We start from the raw sequence: 21,403 nt of genomic DNA, 5'->3' as shown, positions 1-21,403 counted from the left end.
CCATTGGTCCCTTGCTACCATCCCTCAAATGTGAGGACTTTGGTAGTCAGTCTCTAAACTTGAGTCCTATGTCCTACATGGGTGTGATGTGTGCTCAGAGATGTGCCTACTCGGTCAGGGTTCAGTGCCTGAGGCTGAGGACTCCATGTCCCTCCGGCCTGGACTCAGCACTGAAGATGTCAGAACCGACAACACTTGCACACAGAATAAGCCCATTGGTACCAGATGATCCGGTTATCCTGACTTCCTTGGATTCCTTCTCCCCACTGGAACCAGAGGTGCATCTGGTAGCCAGGGCACTCACAGAAAACAACTTTCTCAATTCTGACCTTGACAAGATTTCACCACTGGGGTCTGAGCCAACCCTCATGGATTGCTCCAAGAGGTGCAGTTTGAGCCTTACATCTCAACTTCTGGGCACAAGAGTAGGAGAGGCAAATGGAGCATCTACTGGGGGATACAGCAGTCGTTCTCAAACTTTTTGTATTGGTGACCCTTTTCGAACACCAAGCCTCTGAGTGTGATCCCCCTTAGAAATTAAAAACACATTTTTGATATTTAACACTATGTTAAACACTAAATGAATTTACCTTTTCTCACTGCTTTTAAATCAATACTAAAACACATTTTTATTGAAATAAATACAAGTGGAAAAGTTATTTTTAAGTAGAATTTTATTTTAATACTTGACAGCAATTAATGTCCTGAAGCAGCCAAAAATCAGTGAGACGGATGATGCTGTTTATTTGACACAAGAAGTTTTATTCTTTTAGAAAAAGACACATCTGATGTCGTCCTTCACATCAAGCCGGTTTTGAGATTTCATCTTTATTGTGAGAATGCTGGAGAATCCATTGTCGCTTTCGTAGGTAGTGGGAAATGGCAGAAGGACTGTCAGGGCCATTTCAGACACCAGTGGGTATTCACTTGCTACTGCGCACCAGAACTGGTTTGGAGGCAGCTGTGTGAATTTTGCTTTCACTTCATCATCACTGATCATGGCGACAAACTGTTCCTATGTGTGAATATCATCAGTAGGTAACTGCTCAGCTGTCACACTGAAAGGGTTCTTCACCAGGGGAATGAAGTGCTTCTGGTAGCGCTGGGAACTAGTGTGAGAACTCTTCATGAAGGGCTCTGAAATGTTCACCGATCGCTGAACTTGAGAGCACTATCCATGTTAACTTCCTCCTCATCACCAAAAGAGGAAAGTGCCGGAAACATGCCATATCTGTCTGCGTCCAGCTTTCTGCACCACAGATCCAACTTCATCTGGAAGGCTTTGATTTTATTAGTCAGGTCTATTAATGCTGAATGTTTTCTCTGAAGTGACAGATTGAGATCATTAAGGCTACCAAAGATATCAACTAGGTATGCCAAGCAGAGAAGCCATTTCTGGTCACTGAACATTTTGTTCAGCTGGTTTCTGTTTTCGCAGGAAAAACTCTGCCATCTCTTCACAAAGTATAGACATGCACTTTAATGCACATCCCCTAGAAAGCCATCAGACTTGAGTGTGGAAAAGCAGAACTTCATATTCACCACCCATTTCATTGCAGAGCTCTCGAAAGAGACGACTATTCAGAGCATGAGCTTTAAGGTAGTTCACTGCTCATATAACATCCACCACAACATCAAGGCATATTGGCAATGTCTTTGCAGCTAGGACTTGACGATAGATTCCACAATGAGTGACAATCACATTAGGTGAAACACACTTTACCTTCTGCCGAAAGCCAGACCACGCACCCATCATTGCTGGAGCACCATCGGTACAGACACCACAAAGATTTTTCCATTTAATGCCATTGCTTTTGAAAAAGGCATTCACCTTATTGAAAATGTCCTGTGCTGCTGTGGTTTTTTCAAGTTGTTCACAGAATAAGAACTCATCCTTAACATCCCCGGCATTAACATACCTTACGAATGCTATCAGTTGTGCGCAGTGAGTAACAGCAGTAGTTTCATCAAGTTGCAGGCTGAACATACTGAAAGCAGAATGTTTAATTTCGTGCACGACTTGTTTTTTGATATCTTCAGACATCTCACATATTCTGCATTTCACAGTATCATTAGACATGGAAAGCATATTCAGTTTTTTGGCAATATCATTGCCAACCATAAGTGCCACAATACCTTTGTATGCTGGCAGAATAAGCTCCTCACCTACTGTATGCGGTGTTTTGGTACGGGCAATTCGTAGTGACAACATAAGAGGCCTCCACAGCTGAGGACGTTTCCTGTCAGAAACTTCCATCAGCATCAGGCCTGGCCGCCTTTGTTGCTTCTTCTCTGCATTTGAAAAAAATTCACGTTTCGATTTTTATGCTCAGGATGTTTAGTTTCAAGATGTCGCTGCAGTTTGCATGGTTTCATTGATTCAGCAGACAAAACTTCACAGCAAATGACACATTGTGGTTTTTCAATACCAGAGGTGACGATACTGGTAAAACCAAGTTTAATGTAAGACTCAAGATACTTTCGTTTTTTAGCAGTTTTAACAGTACAAGTCGCCATTATTTTCAGGAGAAAGTTTGCACTTGTGTGTCTGACTGTTAATTAATAAAATACTTGTTCAGCTGCAAATCAAGCCCTCTAATGTTGTCTCAGTACCAGGGCCAGCCATAGGAAAAATGGCACCCTGGGCAAACTTCTATTTGGCACCCTTTCTTTGAAGTGGAGCTGGGGGTGGAGCTTGGGGCTCTGAGGTCGGCACATGAAGATGATGGCGGCTCACAACCAAGCGCCTGGCTGGCCTCACAGCGGGCGGCGGGGTTCGGAGCTGACAACCCTGTGTGTGGCAGGGCTGCGGATTAACAACCTTGTGCCTGGCAGAGCTCCCGGCTGATAACCTTCAGCATGGCCGGGCTCTGCCTGATAACTCCAGTTCAGGGGTCAGGGCTTACAGCCCCTCTCCTGGTTGGGGTCAGGCTCACAGCCCCGTGTGGCAGTTGGACACAGGGACCGCAGCCCCTCGCCTGCCCGGAGCTCGCAGCTGCGTGTCCCGGGGTCGGGGTTCGTGACGAAGTGAGTATACACCCACGAAAGCTTATGCTCCAATACGTCTGTTAGTCTATAAGGTGCCACAGGACTCTTTGCCGCTTTCATTTTAAAAGAAGAATTAACCTCCCTGATAGGGCATGTTTAACAATTTCCCTTTTTCTACAGTTCCTGAGAGACCAAACCTCACTTCCCAGCCTATCATCCTTCTGTCCAAAAGCAGGCCAAGAAAGGGAAAACACATATAGAAGAGCAGTCGGAAGAAAAGACTTGGAAATGAGCAGCAACACCAGATATAAGGTCACAATCAGCACTAGAAAGATTAATCTTAATTTGTACATTCATAGAATCAGAATAAAAGGCCAGAACAGAACACCAGAGCACCTAGTCTAACCTCGTATATCAGAGGTCACCAGCACCTGCACACTAAACCCAACAACTGAAATTAAACCAAAGTATTACAACTCTCAGGAGACTAGGTCACAAGCAAAGAATGGAAGGGACTGAGGTGCACCAACCACTAAGGCCCCTGCAATGGCAGGCAATCGATTAAGTAAAATATATCCTCGCAAGCAACCCATGCCCTACACTGCAGAAGAAGGTGAAAAACTCCCTAGGTGACTGCCAGTCTGACTTGGGGAAAAATTCCTTCGCAACCTCACATATGGCAATCAGTTAAACACTGAGCATATGAGCAAGAACCAACCAGCCAGGCATCTGATGATGTGCTGGAGACCACCACTGGCCATCACGTACAACCCCCAGCTAAAACCTCTCCAGCACGTCTTCAACGATTTACAACCTAACCTGGAAAACGATCCCTCACTTCCAGACCTTGGGAGGCAGGCCAGTCCTCGCTTACAGACAGCCCCCCAACCTGAAGTAAATACTCACCAGCAACTACACACCACACCACAGAAACACTAACCCAGGACCCAATCCCTGTAACAAACCCCATTACCTACTCTGTCCCCATATTGAGCATGAGAAGAATGAGGGGGGATTTTATAGCTGCTTTCAACTACCTGAAAGGGGGTTCCAAAGAGGATGGATCTAGGCTGTTCTCAGTGGTAGCAGATGACAGAACAAGGAGTAATTGTCTCAAGTTGCAGTGGGAGAGGTTTCAGTTGAATATTAGGAAAAACTTTCACTAGGAGGGTGATGAAGCACTGGAATGGGTTATCTAGGGAGGTGGTGGAATCTCCTTCCTTACAAGTTTTTAAGGTCATGCTTGACAAAGCCCTGCGTGGGATGGTTTAGTTGGGGACTGGTCCTGCTTTTGAGCAGGGGGTTGGACTAGATGACCTCCTGAGGTCCCTTCCAACCCTGATATGCTATGATTCTATGAGATTGGACATGTCTGTCTCTCTCTCTCGGGCAAGGAAGTCCAGGAAATACTGATGGGACCAGAAAGAAACCTGGAGCATAGCTGCTATCATGGGTATCTGACTCCATGTGTGTGAACTGGCCATAAGCTGGAACCACAAAGGGGTGCATCTGCCTACATGCCAGCATTTAAATGGAGGTGGTGATATCTGGTCAAGATGACCCCAGAACAATAGAAGGCACACAGGTAGACCGCTTACCTCTGGATCAGCCTATGCAGTGTGGAACAGCAGCAGAAAGGACTGACAGAAGCAGAATAGCTAATCCAAAATACAGATGTGTCCACACAAACTTTACACTGAAAACTCAAATAGAGTTATTTCACTTCCAAAGCAGATTAACTAGCATGGGATAAGACACCAGATTATACAAAAATATAATTATTTTATATTTGGAAGGCTCCAAAAAACTAGCTATTAAAAATATAAAAACAAGAACAGCCATACTGGGTCAGACCAAAGGTCCATCTAGCCCAGTATCCTGTCTTCTGACAATGGCCAATACCAGGTAGTCCAAATGACCTTCCAAAAATGACATTTCCATGTAGACAAGAAATAGGAGTGTAGTCAGCTCTCCCCCAGATTCTGAACAAGCAACCCATACCCCATTGCCTTACCATACAGCAGGAGGATAGCTGTACTCCTGCCTGTAGTGCCCAGAGGCAAAGGGCTGGGGGGCATTAGAGGGCAGTTTTCACTGGAACAAGTTTGACAAAGAAACATACATCAGGCTCCCACTGTATTAACTGAATTCCCAAGCAGTTATACCGAGTTAAGGTAGTAAATCAGTCTCCAAAACTTGAGACTCAAATGCTGAAAAGTCCTGAAATTCAGAATTAAGATGACAAGTACATCCCCCAACTTCACCTCCACATCCCTATCATCCTGTGTAGGTGTACTTGTTAAAGACATCATCCCAGATAATTTATATCTCACATCCTATATAATCAGGTGCGGGCCTACAGATTTTAAGAGGACAGTTGCAGCATGGTATCTAGATACTTATTTAGCTCCCCTTCACTGTAATATTGAACATATACCTAGAAGAACTGTAAGGGCATACGGGGGTTAATGCTGTTTGCCACAAAAAGCCTGTCCAAAGTAAAGTGGGACCAAATAAATTATGTTAAAATTCCCCCAAAGCCACAAGGATGAGAGAACTCCATGAAGGTGGGATGGGAACAGATATGTTTGTAGATATTAGACATGCAGAGTTGCTGTAGCTGTGTTGGTCCCAGGATATCAGAGAGACAAGGTAGATGAGGCAATATCTTTTATGGGACCAATTTCTGTTGTAGATATTAGGTGTAAAACAAAATGCTAGCATAACTTTTCTGTCAGAGACAGTGGGAGGTTAATTAGAAGAAAGTCCGTGATCATGCAGAGTTCCGTACAGCGTACTGGACATATAATTCATATTGTCAGAGTTAAAGATAGAAAGTGAGCAGCTGTAAAGTTGTGATTATGGGTGATGGGTCATAAGGGCAGTGTTGGGGACCATAATTAATCACTTTAATAATATGTTTGCTTTCTTTAAAAAGTTTAACTTCCACTTTGAAAGTCAGGTTTCCATATTTATGGGGGAAAGACTTGTGTTTTTAAATTACAGCATTTTAAGTGTCTGCACAAGTAATTTTCACATTTACACTCTCAATTCTACTTCAGAAACTTTTTGCATCAGGGAATTTCCTTAGGATTTTAAGAAGTGATTTGAAGATTTGCCCTAAAACATCTCCATTGACTTCATAAAGTCCCTACAAGAACCCTCTCTAACACAAAGCTCTTTTTCCATTTCACAGCTTTCTGTTGAATCTCAGTCAAGTAATAATTCTGACTTTAGGGCATCAGGAGTTTGCTTTATGACTTCACTGGAGGATCCATGAACATTTGATCTCTCCTGGATCGAATATATTAAGTCCCTCCACATCTGAACATGTCTCATTCCTCACCATGCTTACTATACTATTGCCAAAATGTAACAAGTCTGGTCTATGCAATGGTTTCCCCCCTCTTCATATCAAAATCTCAGGCTTTCATCACTGCTAAAAAAAGGTGCATTTTTCACCTTTGGGTAACTAACACACATGAGCTATTCCAAGGTAAAAAAAACCACAGTGAAGACAAGTTCCTTTAGTTTTACCGTGAAACCCTCCACATAGGTTGGCGTCACCTAGTTTACCTTGTGGTAAACACTAAAGTGACTTATCTCCATGTGTTTTTACAATGGGATAGCTCACTCATCAAAAGTATTTCAGCAGTGAAGGCAAGGCCTTAGATTCCATTGTTTAAGCAAAAGGGAAACACAAAGCACCTTAATGCATTATGAGACTCATCCATTAACCACGGATGCATGTCACCACAGGTCAGTGCATTTTGCTTATAGTTTCCCAAAGGAAAGAAACTTTGTCATATTCTGACAGGCCCATCCATTCAGTGCTACACTCCTGTACAATTTATGAGCCATTTGTGCACTGCAGTAATTACACACACAATACAATTGAAGGACACAGCACAAACACTGAAAAAAATCAAAATCAGAACTGGAAAAATCTCTTCACTGAACATCCTTACCAAGTGAAGTAAAATCAAAAATTAAGAGAGAGTCTTATTAGATTACCCAGTCCACCTCCCTGCTCATTATTATAGACAGAGCAATGCCTAAAGTTAAGGTTGCCTAACACTCCCCATTACAGAGCTCCTGTTTTCAGTTGCTGATAACCAACAAACTATCCATTCAGGCTGAAGTTTTTCCATGCTTCGTTTCTGGCTCAGGTTGATTTTTTTTTTAATTTTATTTCTTATTTCAGCAAACAAGAGTTCAGCCATTTCTCAGAACAATAAAAGTCAAATTCACTTACAAAACCCTCACTAAGATGGAGTTAAAGTTGTTGCTGCACAACAGAGCATTCTACTACATGTGCCCTAAGATGTGGGATCTCAAAACCACCAAATCAAACATTAGAAAAAAACAGGACATGTTCTGTTAAGGTACTACTCCACATAAAACCAAACCTGACTATCAGCATTTATGCCAACGGCTCCTCCTGGACAGATTTCAGATGTGTCCACCATCCTCAAGATTAAAGAAACCAATATTCTTTTCTCTTTCTACAAGATTGATTGTATAGGGGGTTTCTAGGCTGTGATCCCACACCGACAGCAGAAATGCTTGCAGAGGCCTCTGGGAGGACCCTCTGGATTGTACCTGAACACAACACCTTCAGATGCAGAAGCTGAAGGCTTTTCTTAATCACCATAGTGAGGTGCTAGAGCCATGTCTGCACAAGATTTCTAACCTTTGTACCTCTGCTGAAAAGACTGCACAATCTGGCCCCCAGACAAGTTAGGCCCCCTGGAAGAAAGAATAAGTAGCTTTTGGATTTCTCTACATATAGGAGTTGATAAGGAACAGCTATTGCACTTTAAATTCACACCCTACCTTAATCCACATTAACTTTCAAATGCAGACAAGTCATTTGTCTCAACTAATCACAGATCCCTGTTACTGAATAACCTGATAACTCTGAGACACCCCAGTGGTAGCCTGCCAGCACTGGAATCAAACCAGGCCATCCAAGTAAAGAAAGATATGAATCCCTTCTTCTATGAGGGAAGTTATCAACACTGCCAAGGCCACTGAGGAAACTCAGATGACAGGCTAAACAGAATACTGACATTAAGACAAGCTCTTCACCCACAGCTGGAGGCATGCTGTCTTGAAGCCAATAGAGCAGAAGTTTCCCCACCCTGGGCTTGCTGGATAGCAGGGGAGAAGTGTTGCTCAGAGGAAAGAGTATCTGATTGCAGGATTCATGGGAGACAAATGAAGAGCCATGAAATATATCAATCTAATCTGAAGGGCTTTACCAGTTTACTGGGAACAGTGAGGAGGGGTCAGAGCAGCACACCAGATCTCCAACATTCACAAAGGAGAATATGGCTCTCTGAAGAACCTAAGAAAGAAAATAGCTTGTCCATTGTCCTCTTCCTAGCTCTGGCTCTCAGAGATATTTAAAGAGCCAAGCCTTATGAGAAAAAGGCTTATTTGTCCAGGATATTTGCCATCTGGCAGCATCTGCAAGTGGGACAGAGGAGAAATGGGATGGGATCAAGGTCTAAGAGTCCAGTTCACCTTCCTTCACAAGCCTTTGGTACCTAATTAGGCAGTTGGAAACTGCAGAACTTCAGTGGAAAAGCCAACAGACAGAAGAGAAGAGAGATTGTAGAGGCTTATTGATTCCTACCTAGGACCTTCCCTACTGGGAACAAGCAGCACTGGTTGGGAGCTGCTTCTTCATCTTCCTCTAAGCTTTCCTCATCGGAGTTTGTCCTCCAGAGCTGATGCGGCAGCTTTATTTGGGAATGGACCAATCCTGCTGCCAGCTTAGCCAGCTCTGAGAGGTAGTGGCAGCACCTGAAGGAAAGCTGCAGAGAAAGCCTATAAGGAGGGGGTCTGGGTACAAAAATTCCTTGCTGGGACTAGTCATCACCTGACTAACACTGTTCACATGACTGGTACCTCACATGCAGATTATTCACAGAACAAGTCCAGCACAGGAGCAGAAGTGCTCACTTAGCTGCCCTCCCCAACCCCACACAGACTTTACCCATAAGGACCATCTCTAAAACAATAGGGTAGTTTGATTTCCATGCCCACTTAGTCCTCACCCCATCTCATGACACTGCCAAGATGCCAGCAAGTGCCAGCTGTGGTGATGTTTAGTCAAGCAGATGATGGGTTGATTAGGAAAGGGTCCAACACTTAACCTGAACTCATTTTGTACAAGCCAGACTATTTGGACTAATAAGTGAAGGAAAAGGCAATTTTAGCAATCCTCTGAGCCACATAGCCCTTCTGGATTTATGTGCATTTAATTTCAGGCATCACATAGAAGGCCACATTGAGCTACCCAATGTGAATGACAACGTAATACCTGGATCGCAAGCCAGCTAGGAACAGAATTTGCCTTTTGAAGTCATGAAACAGGAAAGCAGCAAAACCAGAAAAGTGGATGGGATCCAGGAGCCAAGCACCCTTTATAGCCAGTTATGTGGAAAACTGATTAAAGGGTTAACTGCTGACAGTCTGAACCCACCTCACTTGAGAGAGTTATGCCAGTAATTTTAATCTTACTGTTATTTTTAAGTTAATCATATTAACTTTACGTTTCCTCTAACATGTGAAAAGAACTAAGAGAATGGTCATATATGAACATCACTATGTTACATTCTTTCTGATCAAACTCCAATTCTGAACAAGTCCCCACTCCAATTCAGCCTGATACTCACAAGTGATCATAGTCTGATACTGGCTGTTGCAAAGTGTAATCAGGCCACTGAACATTCACCACAATACCTACTCTATCTAAAGCCCAATTCTTTCTACCCCATCCCCACTCAGGGATTCTTCAAGTCACTTCCAACCCCTCAAGGTGGCTTCTGCAAAGCCACACAATCATAGGTGCTGACTCTGTGGATGCGTCAGGGCTTAGCACCCACTGGCAGCCAAGCTCCCTCCCTCTCTCCCGCCCTAGAAAAAAAGGCGGGGCAGGGGTGGGGCCTTGGCGGAATGCATGGAGTGCAAGCGACGCCTGGGACAGAGCAGGGACAGGAAGCGGCAGGGCAGGGGTGGGGGCTTGGAGGAAGAGGTGGAGTGGAGGTAGGCTGGGGGTCGAGCACCCCCAGGGGTAGAGAAGAAGTCAGAGCCTATGCACACAATCCCATGCTTAATTTGAACTTCTAATGCCTTGAGGACAGTGATCTTAATTCCCTCCTACCCCCGTCAGCCTTAGAATGCAAGACAGCCTAACAGCAGCTCATTTTGAGTTCCTAGATTCTTCCTGGACCAGTGTTAGTGTCAGAGGACCGCACCATCACCTGGCAATGTAAAACAATGCATCATTAATTTAAGGCCCACTGATTTGCATCTTTAACATGTGAGACAGGACACAGAATATCTGTGACCGGTTCTGTTCAAAAAACTCAGAAGACAAGTGTGCACAGCAGACAAGCCACCTTTACAGAACAAACAAAATGCTCACATTAGCTGTAGCGATGGCATCAAATGTTCTCTCAGTCTGGAAAATGATTCCACTCTATTATTGCTACACTTGAGATTCTGCTCCCAGCACCAATTCTACACTAGGCCCACTCCCCTGTGAGGTAAAGTAGTGACAACAGCTAGCTTACAATTAGAGATTCAAGGAATATCTCAAATTGCATGGATGTAACACAAGAACACCTATTCAAGAGTCTCCAAAGCATTTGCTGTGTCTTGAATGAGAAAATGCATTCAGAGTAGAAGAACTGAAGAAAGGATATCAGCACTTAGTCTCACTCTGGTAGCAAGTTCACAGTACTGTACCAACAAAAACTCCCCACCCAGTCTCCCCTCCACAAAGTACCACATGCAATGTTTGTCAGATAGCCTCCTTTTAAAATGATTCCTTCTACCACAAAAGTCAGTCAAAAACAGAATAGACAATGCAGACAATTTAACCTGCCTTAAGTTAATAATTTGATTGCATTTGTAAGATGAGGTTTAATCAGTCAATCATGAAATTTGGATTCAGCAGAAGGCAATTTTCTTAGGACAACTTGTTCCTTTTCAGCAAGGCAGCAGTGTATCAGAGCACAAGGGGCTGGCTGCGACGGTTAATTTTATCATTGAAAATTTTAGAAAAATGCACCAGGAAATAGTGGCAACAATGGCAAGTCATAAAAACTATAACACACACCATCTGCAGGCAGTGTTTTAAACCCAAGATAACATTTATTTATCTACTGTTAGTGAAGATCAAATGTGCATTGGGAGAACAGTGAGCACCTCTATATTTCCCCCATTCTCAAATAAACAATCTATTCCTACACACAGTCCCTCGCCAGAAAAAAAACAGAAAATGGCCTAAAAAGCAATAGAATCAAATCTATTCATGCAAAGCTACTTTAGGATGAGAATTTAAATACACAGAAGTCTGTCAGTGTCAAAGTTGGGTATCATGGCTGTAGCAGCCTTAAACTGAGCCACCTATTAATAGTATGTTTGATTCCTGTTTCAATGTGCTCTCCCCAGAGCAGGTGTAGCAGTTCTGAAAATGCAGAGTGATCTGGCTCAATTGGTAAACTAGGCCCATTCAAACAAAATAAATTTTAATACTGCCAAATTCTAGGTTAGACTTCTAGGAACAAACAATGCATGCCATACCTACAAAAGAGGGCGCTGCAGTTTGAAAACATTCCCATGTGTTATGAAGGCATAAGAAGCCAACCCTCCGTACCCTTTGGCTTACCATGGCTTCCTGGAAACCAAATTCTGTTGCCCAGCCATGTGTGATGTGTCACCATACTGGCAGGCGCTCACTATAAAAGGCAAAATGCGACCTTGTACCTAAAGCACATGTACTGTCTGCTGTGAATTGCTTGATTCACTGTGAAAGCAGGGCTTTGTAGCTGTGCTCCGGCTCCAGCTCCAGCTCCAGGCAAAAACCTGCAGCTCCAATGCTCTGGAGCTGCTCCACACTCCAGCTCCGGGCTCCGCACCAAAGCCCTATGTGAAAGAGTCCTTTTTTGTTCTCAGAAATGTAACATCTTACATTTTACTCTCCCTTTTTATCCCCCCACAGGTGCAAATGTTTCTATGCTCCCCCTATCATCTCCATCCCTGAGGTTATCGCAGATTAGAAGGTGGGGGAAAAAAAAAACAAACCCTCACTCGCAATGACATGTTTTCCGAGCTCATGCAGTCCTCCCGCACTGATAGGGCACAGCTTAATGCATGGAGGCATTCAGTGGCAGAGGCCAGGAAAGCATTATGTGACCACGATGAGCAGAGGCAGGAGGCGATGCTGAGGCTAATGAGGGAGCAAACGGACATGATGAGGCACCTGGTGGAGCTGCAGGAAAGCCAACAAGAGCACAGACACCCGCTGCATCCATTGTATAACCGCCTACCCTCCTCCCCAAGTTCCATATCCTCCTCACCCAGACACCCAAGAACACAGGGGGGAGACTCCGGGCACCCAGCCACCCCACTCCAGAGGATGGTCCAAGCAACAGAAGGCTGTCATTCAAACAGTTTTGATTTGTAGTGTGGCTACAATAAGCAATGTGCCCTTGTCCTTCCCTCCTCCCACACCCCACCCGGGCACCTTATAAGTTATCTTCCCTTTTTTTTTTAAATTAATAAAGAAAGAATATGGTGTGTAACAGACACCCCTCCCCCCCAGCTTTGTCAGTCAGCAAATTGATCCATATGCATTCAGAAAAACTTTGTGATTCTATAGCTCATGAAAGCTTATGCTCAAATAAATTTGTTAGTCTCTACGGTCCCACAAGTACTCCTTTTCTTTTTGAGGATACAAACTAACATGGCTGCTACTCTGAAACTTGTGATTCTGAATCATCAGTAATTTTAAAACAGGTAATGACATCTTTTGTGTATAATGCCATGGCCACCACACACCTCTCACTCATTCTCTCCTTCCTGTGATTTTACATTCCAGCCGTGTAAATTCTCCCACCAGGTTTCTGCAATGCCAATTATATCAAGTTTCTTCTCATTAATAAGAATGTCCAGTTCCTCTTGCTAGGTGTCCAGACTCCTAGCACTGGTATATAAACAACTGAAACATTTCTTCTCTTCACATTCTTTGTCACATTGGTACAATTTTGTTCACAACACACTGAGTCCAAGTTTATACCATATTAGGCCTCCTTATCACCCTCCCCTTTGTGTTGTTAGTTTAATACCTTTCTGGCTGCCCCAGCTTGTCTCCAGCAGAGAAGAATAGCCCTCACTACCCGCAAGATATAGGCCATCCCATTAGTACACTGGGATTTCGTCCAATGTTCCACAAAACCAAAACCTTCAGCTTCACACAAGACATACTGCCAGTGATTCATCCCCAATATTTTTTCTAGAAAAATAAGGGATTGAGAGGAGGAGAATGAAGAGCCTAAGGGGAGGAAGATTACAGTCACAGCAGAGAGACAAGTTTGACAATGCACTTCCAAAGAGAAAACTATGACTCCCCCTTCCCTGGGAAAATTTCCTACTTGCCACTGCTGAGTGGTTTTCAAAACATAAGATCTATGGGGCTGCGACAGTCTTCTTACAGCTTTGTACAGCACCCAGCACAAAAACCCTCAGCCTGATTGAAGTCTCCAAGCACGGTCATAATATAAGTTAATAATGAACTCTAACTCACTCCATCCTGACCCAAATTTTCCACTACCAACCTACTTCCCATCATCCCACTTATATGCCCAGACCATCAGCTAGTTCCCACTCTGCCCACAAATGTTCCTACCCAATTCACCTGGCTCCTGGACGGCTTGCAAGGTTGAGAACCAGTAACAAAGAGGAGTGTAGTGCAAAAAGCACAGGCCAGGAGAACACGGAGTGAACCCCAATATTAGTGCATCCTTCAGGTCTCCTGGGGAAGAAAACTAAAACCAGAAGAGGCAGTTTCCATCTACAAGAGAAAGGACTGGTTTCCAGGTGCTAAAGGGTTAACAGAAGGGAAGCAGATCTGAACCATGTTTAGTAAGTCCCATCTCAGATGTCATTTTTTTAAAATTTGAGACTCTTTGCTCCCCAATGTTAGAGTCAAGGCAGACAGAAATCCTTTAAAGCGGTTTTTTTTCAACCTTTGGCCAACAGACCCCTGGGGGTCCACAGATGACATCTAAGATTTCCAAAGGGGTCCAACACCTCCATTTGAAATGTTTAGGGGTCCGCAAACTAAAAAAGGTAGAAAACCACTGCTTTAGAACAGGAGGCACAACCTTCCCTGATGAGCCCTGCAACACACACAACAGACACAACTAAAACCAGCAGAAATATTACTATGAGTGTGTTTCAGCTTCTAGGACTCTGTAAGTACTCCTCTTGATTGCAGCTAGAAGGCACTTAACACAAAAACATTATCACAACTACACATCACCCAGGATTCACTGGCTATCAGGAAGGGAAACAGTCTGAACCGAAAATAGCGTTTCCATCTCTATAGTGACCTGTACAGAACTGATCCAGGCAATAAGCATAAGCCCCCCTCTTCACTCTCCACCCTAGGGGGCTGGGTCAGATGAAGTATTTAAGCAGCAGCTGTTACCATGAGACCTAGAGGATAAATCTGTGCCCATCCCCCACTTCACTGCTCATTCACCTCCAGCCCAACAACAGAAACAAAGCCAGATTCTTTCCTTCTTTTGCTTTCCCCCCATTAGCCAGCCGGGTAGCTCAACACTCATCTCCTGGGAAAGTAACAAGCAGACACCTTTACCAGCTTCCAGTTACAACACAAACTCCAAGTAATAACACAAGGGGTCCATCTACACTACAAACAAAAATGAGCCAGGGGCCCAGTTACACTTTGGTTCCCTGTTCACAGACAGAGTTAAAGTCGCGGGAAGGGAACTGGAATGCAGCTAGCAGGCTTTGATTCTTTTCTCTTTATTCAGGAGCTCCTCCTCCCCACCACCAATCAGCTCTGCACCCTTTAAATGGCACAGAGTCTTCCTGAAGTTCCAATTCCTGATGCTACTGTGCCACATCTGCCTCTCCAAAACTACCACCACCATCGTAAGTCATTTAGACAAAAAATACCATTCCCTATTCCCCCCCCCCCCCCAAAAAAAAAAGCTAGTTTCTAGGCTCCTAACACTTCCGCAGGTTCTGGCTGAGTGACTCCCAAGTAAAAACAAACAAACAAAAAAAAGTGGCAAACCTCACAACAATCTAAGAAGAGAGCACTAAAAAGCTATCAAATTTCCACTTTCTTTGGATTTTTATGGATCTCAGTTCCTTAATAAAAATCAGCTTCATTTCTGACAAACACTTGGCTGTGAACGAAAGTGAAAGGCCAACTCAGTACAACATAGATGGAGTTCAGAGATTCCATTAACAGCCTTCTCTCTGTTCCAGCTTTCAAACCACAGATCTTTTCCTGTCTCCTGTTCTGAAACATGGGGGAAGGGGCCCCAGAAGGGTGTCATGCAGAGAAGAACAATGGTTACTAGGTAGGTATATGCTCAGGTGTCCAGTATTAAGTAGTATAACTTACAATAAAACCAGCTTCCCCTTCTTACACACCTGAGAGTTCTAGAACTTTGTTATTTAGCTAAGGAATCAGTTACTTCTGACTGCCAGTGAATAAAGACACTAGTTTCCAACCCAGATCAGCCTCTCTCCATTAACTGATATTCTGCAGTACATCAAAGGCAGGTAGCCATAAACTCTGGGATGAGACTAAAATGGGCTCCCTTTAACCCTGTGTGGTGAACTCCAACTCCCACAATCCATCGGTGATCTTCCTGAAAACACCATCCTGGCCACTATGGATGTAGAAACCCTCTACACCAACATTCCACACAAAGATGGACTACAAGCCATCAAGAACACTATCCCCGACAATAGAAAAGGAGTACTTGTGGCACCTTAGAGACTAACCAATTTATTTGAGCACGAGCTTTCGTGAGCTACACCTCACTTCATCGGATGCTGTAGCTCACGAAAGCTCATGCTCAAATAAATTGGTTAGTCTCTAAGGTGCCACAAGTACTCCTTTTCTTTTTGAGAATACAGACTAACACGGCTGTTACTCTGAAACCTATCCCCGATAATGTCACGGCAAACTTGGTGGCTGAACTTTGTGACTTTGTCCTCACCCATAACTATTTCACATTTGGGGACAATGTATACCTTCAAATCAGCGGCACTGCTATGAGTACCCGCATGGCCCCACAGTATGCCAACATTTTTATGGCTGACTTAGAACAACGCTTCCTCAGCTCTCGTCCCCTAATGCCCCTACTCTACTTGCGCTATATTGATGACATCTTCATCATCTGGACCCATGGAAAAGTAGCCCTTGAGGAATTCCACCATGATTTCAACAATTTCCATCCCACCATCAACCTCAGCCTGGACCAGTCCACACAAGAGATCCACTTCCTGGACACTACGGTGCTAATAAGCGATGGTCACATAACCACCACCCTATATCGGAAATCTACTGACTTCTATTCCTACCTACATGCCTCCAGCTTTCATCCAGACCACACCACATGGTCCATTGTCTACAACCAAGCTCTATGATACAACCGCATTTGCTCCAACCCCTCAGCCAGAGACAAACGCCTACAAGATCTCTATCAAGCATTCTTACAACTACAACGCCCACCTGCTGAAGTGAAGAAACAGACTGACAGAGCCAGAAGAGTACCCAGAAGTCACCTACTACAGGACAGGCCCAACAAAGAAAATAACAGAACGCCACTAGCTGTCACCTTCAGCCCCCACCTAAAACCTCTCCAACGCATCATCAAGGATCTACAACCTATCCTGAAGGACGACCCATCGCTCTCACAAATCTTGGCAGACAGACCAATCCTTGCCTACAGACCAGTCCTTGCCTACAGACAGCCCCCTGACCTGAAGCAAATACTCACCTGCAACCACACAACAGAACCACTAACCCAGGAACCTATCCTTGCAACAAAGCCCGTTGCCAATTGTGTCCACATATTTATCCAGGGGACACCATCATAGGGCCTAATCACATCAGCCACACTATCAGAGGCTCGTTCACCTGCACATCTACCAATGTGATATATGTCATCATGTGCCAGCAATGCCCCTCTGCCATGTACATTGGTCAAACTGGACAGTCTCTATGTAAAAGAATAAATGGACACAAATCAGATGTCAAGAATTTTAACATTCATAAACCAGTCGGAGAACACTTCAATCTCTCTGGTCACTCGATTTCTGACCTAAAAGTGGCTATTCTTCAACAAAAAAACTTCAAAAACAGACTCCAACGAGAGACTGCTGAATTGGAATTAATTTGCAAATTGGATACAATTAACTTAGGCTTGAATAGAGACTGGGAGTGATTGAGTCATTACACAAAGTAAAACTATTTCCCCTTGTTTACTCTTCCCCCCCCCCCCACCCTTCCTCAGACGTTCTTGTTAACTGCTGGAAATGGCCCACCTTGATTATCACTACAAAGGGTTTTCTCCCTCCCCCCCCCCCCCCCAACTCTCCTGCTGGTAATAGCTCATCTTAAGTGATCACTCTCCTTACAATGTGCATGATAAACACCCATTTTTTCATGTTCTGTGCGTATATAAATCTCCTCACTGTATTTTCCACTGAATGCATCCGATGAAGTGAACTGTAGCTCACGAAAGCTTATGCTCAAATAAATGTGTTAGTCTCTAAGGTGCCACAAGTACTCCTTTTCTTTTTGCAAATACAGACTAACACAGCTGCTACTCAGAAACCTCCGAGATTATGAGACAGTTTATGAGACCCTATCCACATAATAAGGATATAAGGCATACTCTCCACCACACCTGTCTCTGGGACCAATTGCAGCATAAACCTGGAGTTGAGTCAAATCCTGGTAACTAGATTCAAACCCTTCTTTTTTCTGCTAGAATTAAGATGATATTTCTGCTTCAGTTTAAAATATCATTTTAGTTCATTTCACTGTATGCCTCCTTGCCAAATCCTCACCATCTCACCAGTGCTTCATTAGTGTCGAGGCTTGCCCGGGCTGAGCCCTGCATCTCTAGGCTTGGCAGTTCATAGCCCTGTCACCTCTGGGCTTGCCACGTCAGTTACGAAAATAAAAAAACTGCTCCAGCCCAGGGCACCTCTTTCATTACAAATTAATCTGGCATCCAACTGCATCTGGCATCCAACTCCTTGTGCCATACAAGTTCTTCGACATTCAACTCCAGACCCAGAAGCTTCCCTCACCATCTACAACCTAACGCAGAGTCATCCAGGAGCTGGGAGAGGTCCCTTCAACCCCCAAATCTATCCAAGGCATACCTGGGGGGGCGGGGATGCAGAAGAGAACAGCGCTTCGGCTGTAATGTCGCGGCATCCACATAAGATGTGCTGTGATCCGGCCCGTGGCAGAACGTCGGTACCTAGGTCTCTAGTTACTTGCTAGGTAACGGGGCCATGTGTCCGGGCACCTCCCACGTTCAAGTCCCAGAAGACCGGCGGGCGTGAGCCCTTGACAAACATAAAGTGGGTCCTGCCGGGAGATGCGGGGCAGGGAAGGACCCTGTGGGACCTCGGGCCTGAGGCACCACAGGCGCGGGGCGGCTGAGCCGGAACAAGCGCCCACCTCAGCCCTTCCCCAGGCCGGGCAGCTCCGGCCGGCTCCCCTCGGGGGCCCCTGGCACCGCTCCGCGGCTCGCGAGGCGCGCGAGGCAGGTGCCAGGGCCCGTCCGCCTCACGGGGCTGGGCACCGCGCGCGCCCGCAGGTAACGAACCTTCGTCGGCAGGGCGCAGCGGCTCGTGCCTGGCGCTCAGCGGCCCGAAAGCCGCCGGCCGCCTGGCCACCACGCCGGCTCCCCCGCGGGGGGGACGCGGGGCAGCAGCCCGGGGCGCCCAGGGCAGGGACCCCGGTCACGCCGGGCCCCGCGCGCGCAGCCGCTCCTTACCTGGCCACTCCGGTGTGACGAGCGGCACAGCTCGGCCCGGCTCCCCCCGGCGGCTCGAGCCCCCGAACCGACCCGACCCGCTCCGCAGGCAGTGGATTGCAAGCCCCGCCCCCAGGAGCCTAACGCCGCATCCCCACCCATTCCAGCCAACCACGGTACGAGCCCCAGGTCGACCCCGCCCCTTCCTCTAAGACCCGCCTCCCAGCGTCGCACTCTACTAGTAGCCCCTGATCACTCGGACAGGCCACACCTCCTTCTAGCCTGGCCCCACCCCCAGATTCCCACGTGGCTCCAGCGTTGAGTACCTCGTTCACGTCTTACAGAACAGAGACAAGATCTGATTGGCTCCCGCGTGTCCAATGGGAGGGATACGGATGGGAGGAGTGACGCTACGGGGGAGGCCAGCAGAGCTCGGGGGCCGGGAGCGGCAGGGATGTGGGGGGAGGGAGGCCATGGGGCGCAGCAGGGATGCGGAGGGAGGAGGCCGGAAAAGTAGCGCACCGGCGCCGCAAGGCAAACGTACGGCAACCGAGGGTGCCCAGCTAGCAAGTAGAAAAGGAGTACTTGTGGCTCCTTAGAGACTAACCAGTTTATTTGAGCGTGAGCTACAGCTCCCTTCATCGCTTTTGCTCAGATAAATTGGTTAGTCTCTAAGGTGCCACAAGTTCTCCTTTTCTTTTCGCGAATACAGACTAACACGGCTGCTCCTCTGAAACCTGTCAGATAGCAAGTGTTCACGGACGGGGCCGGGGGGTAGTAGGTGCCTAAAAAAGAAAATGCCCCCAAACTCGGGCCATCTGGTCACCCTACGGCAACCCAGACCACACGGCGATTCCACAGCCCCCTTCAGCAGCCCCGACAGTATCCAGAGAACTCACACGCGGCGCTAAGATTGCCCTAACATTGTCTTACTTAAAGGGCAGAGGTGGAAACACTGCAGCATCTTTAGCTACACAGAGAAACTTTAACATCAGAGAGCCCAATGTATTGTGATAATAATGTAAATATTTAGACCCATGTAAAAACACCCAGCAGATTAAATTATTTTTCTGGCAACTCCATAAAAAACCTGGCAAGGCTAGGCAGGATGGAGGGAAGTCATGGGAGGACAGAGGGATACAGGAGGGAGGCTGTGGGGCACAGAGGGATACGGGGAGGGAAGGAGATGATGGGGGGGGCAGAGAAATATGGGGGAGGGAAGGAGGTCATGGGGGACAGAGGGAGGCCATGGGTGGCAGCAGGGATAGACAGGAGGGAGACCCTGGGAGCAGAGGGATATGGGGGGAGGGAAGGAGGCCATAGGGGGCAGAGGGTTATAGGGGAAAGGAGGATATGGGGGGCAGCAGAGATATGGGGGGCCATGGGGGGCAGAGGGATACAGAGCAAAGAGGAAAAGGAGTACTTGTGGCACCTTAGAGACTAACCAGTTTATTTGAGCATGAGCTTTCGTGAGCTACAGCTCACTTCATCGGATGCATAGCATGAAGTGAGCTGTAGCTCACGAAAGCTCATGCTCAAATAAACTGGTTAGTCTCTAAGGTGCCACAAGTACTCCTTTTCTTTTTACGAATACAGACTAACACGGCTGTTACTCTGAAAACAGAGCAAAGAGGGAGGCTACAGGGGGCAGAGGGATCTGAGGGTAAGAAGAAGGCCATGGGGGGCCAGCAGGGATATGGGGGAGGGAGGCCCTGGGGGGCAGAGGGATACAGGGGAGGGAAGGACATGATGGGGGGGCAGAGGAATATGGGGGAGGGAAGAAGGTCATGGGGGACAGAGGGAGGCCATGGGTGGCAGCAGGGATAGAGGGCAGGGAGACCCTGGGGGCTGAGGGATATGGAGGGAGGGAAGGAGGCTATAGGGGGCAGAGCATTATGGGGGGGAAGGAGGATATGGGGGAGAGAAGGTCATTAGGGGCAGCAGAGATATGTGGGGGTGGGAGGCCATGGGGGCAGAGGGATACGGAGCAGGGAGGGAGGTTACAGGGGGCAGTGGGATCTGAGGGCAGGAAGGAGGCCATGGGGGGCAGAGGGATATGGGGGAGGAAAGGAGGTTATAGGGGGCAGAGGGATACAGGGGGAGGGAGGGTATGAGGGGCAGAGAGATATGAGGGAGGGAAAGAGGCTATGGAGGGCGAGAAGGGATATGGGGGAGGGAAGGAGGTCATGGGGGGCAGAGGGATATGGGGGAGGAAAGGAGGTTATAGGGGGCAGAGGGATATGCGGGAGGGAAGGAGGCAATGGGGGGTAGAGGAATACGAGGAAGGGAAGGAGACTATGGGGGGGCCCGAGAGATATGTGGGGAGAGGGAGGCTATGGGAGGCAGAGGGATATGGGGAAGGGAGATACGGGGGCAGAGGGATATGGGAGGAGCCCATGGAGCAGGTAATAGCGATACATTTGAGAGGATGTGTGTAAAAATTAGGTCCCTCGAAAGTTTGGAAGGATACAGACTGTGGAGGTCAGAATTGTGAAAGGGGAGGAAAATACCTCCCTGGGGGGCTACAACCCATGTAGAGAGGGAGGAGGTGCACTCATGATAGAGGGGAA

The 21,403-nt window shown here is 46.5% G+C and overlaps 1 protein-coding gene and 1 pseudogene across 5 annotated transcripts in view; both read right to left on the bottom strand.

Moving 5' to 3' along the window:
• The window catches only part of PLXNB1 (plexin B1), a 193,191-nt gene extending 174,235 nt beyond the window's left edge, over window positions 1–18,956 (bottom strand). For all 5 annotated transcript variants that reach the window (XR_006292568.1, XM_037903867.2, XM_037903869.2 and 2 more), the window contains exon 1: window positions 18,855–18,956. The gene's annotated coding sequence lies outside the window, so the exon portion shown is untranslated. The remainder of the gene's footprint in view (window positions 1–18,854) is intronic.
• LOC119566779 lies at window positions 1,147–2,811 on the bottom strand (annotated as a pseudogene).
• Window positions 18,957–21,403: the final 2,447 nt, after the last annotated feature.

This window comes from Chelonia mydas, chromosome 7, assembly GCF_015237465.2.
Source record: "Chelonia mydas isolate rCheMyd1 chromosome 7, rCheMyd1.pri.v2, whole genome shotgun sequence".
NCBI lineage: Eukaryota > Metazoa > Chordata > Testudines > Cheloniidae > Chelonia > Chelonia mydas.
This window is presented reverse-complemented; position numbering and strand designations above follow the sequence as displayed.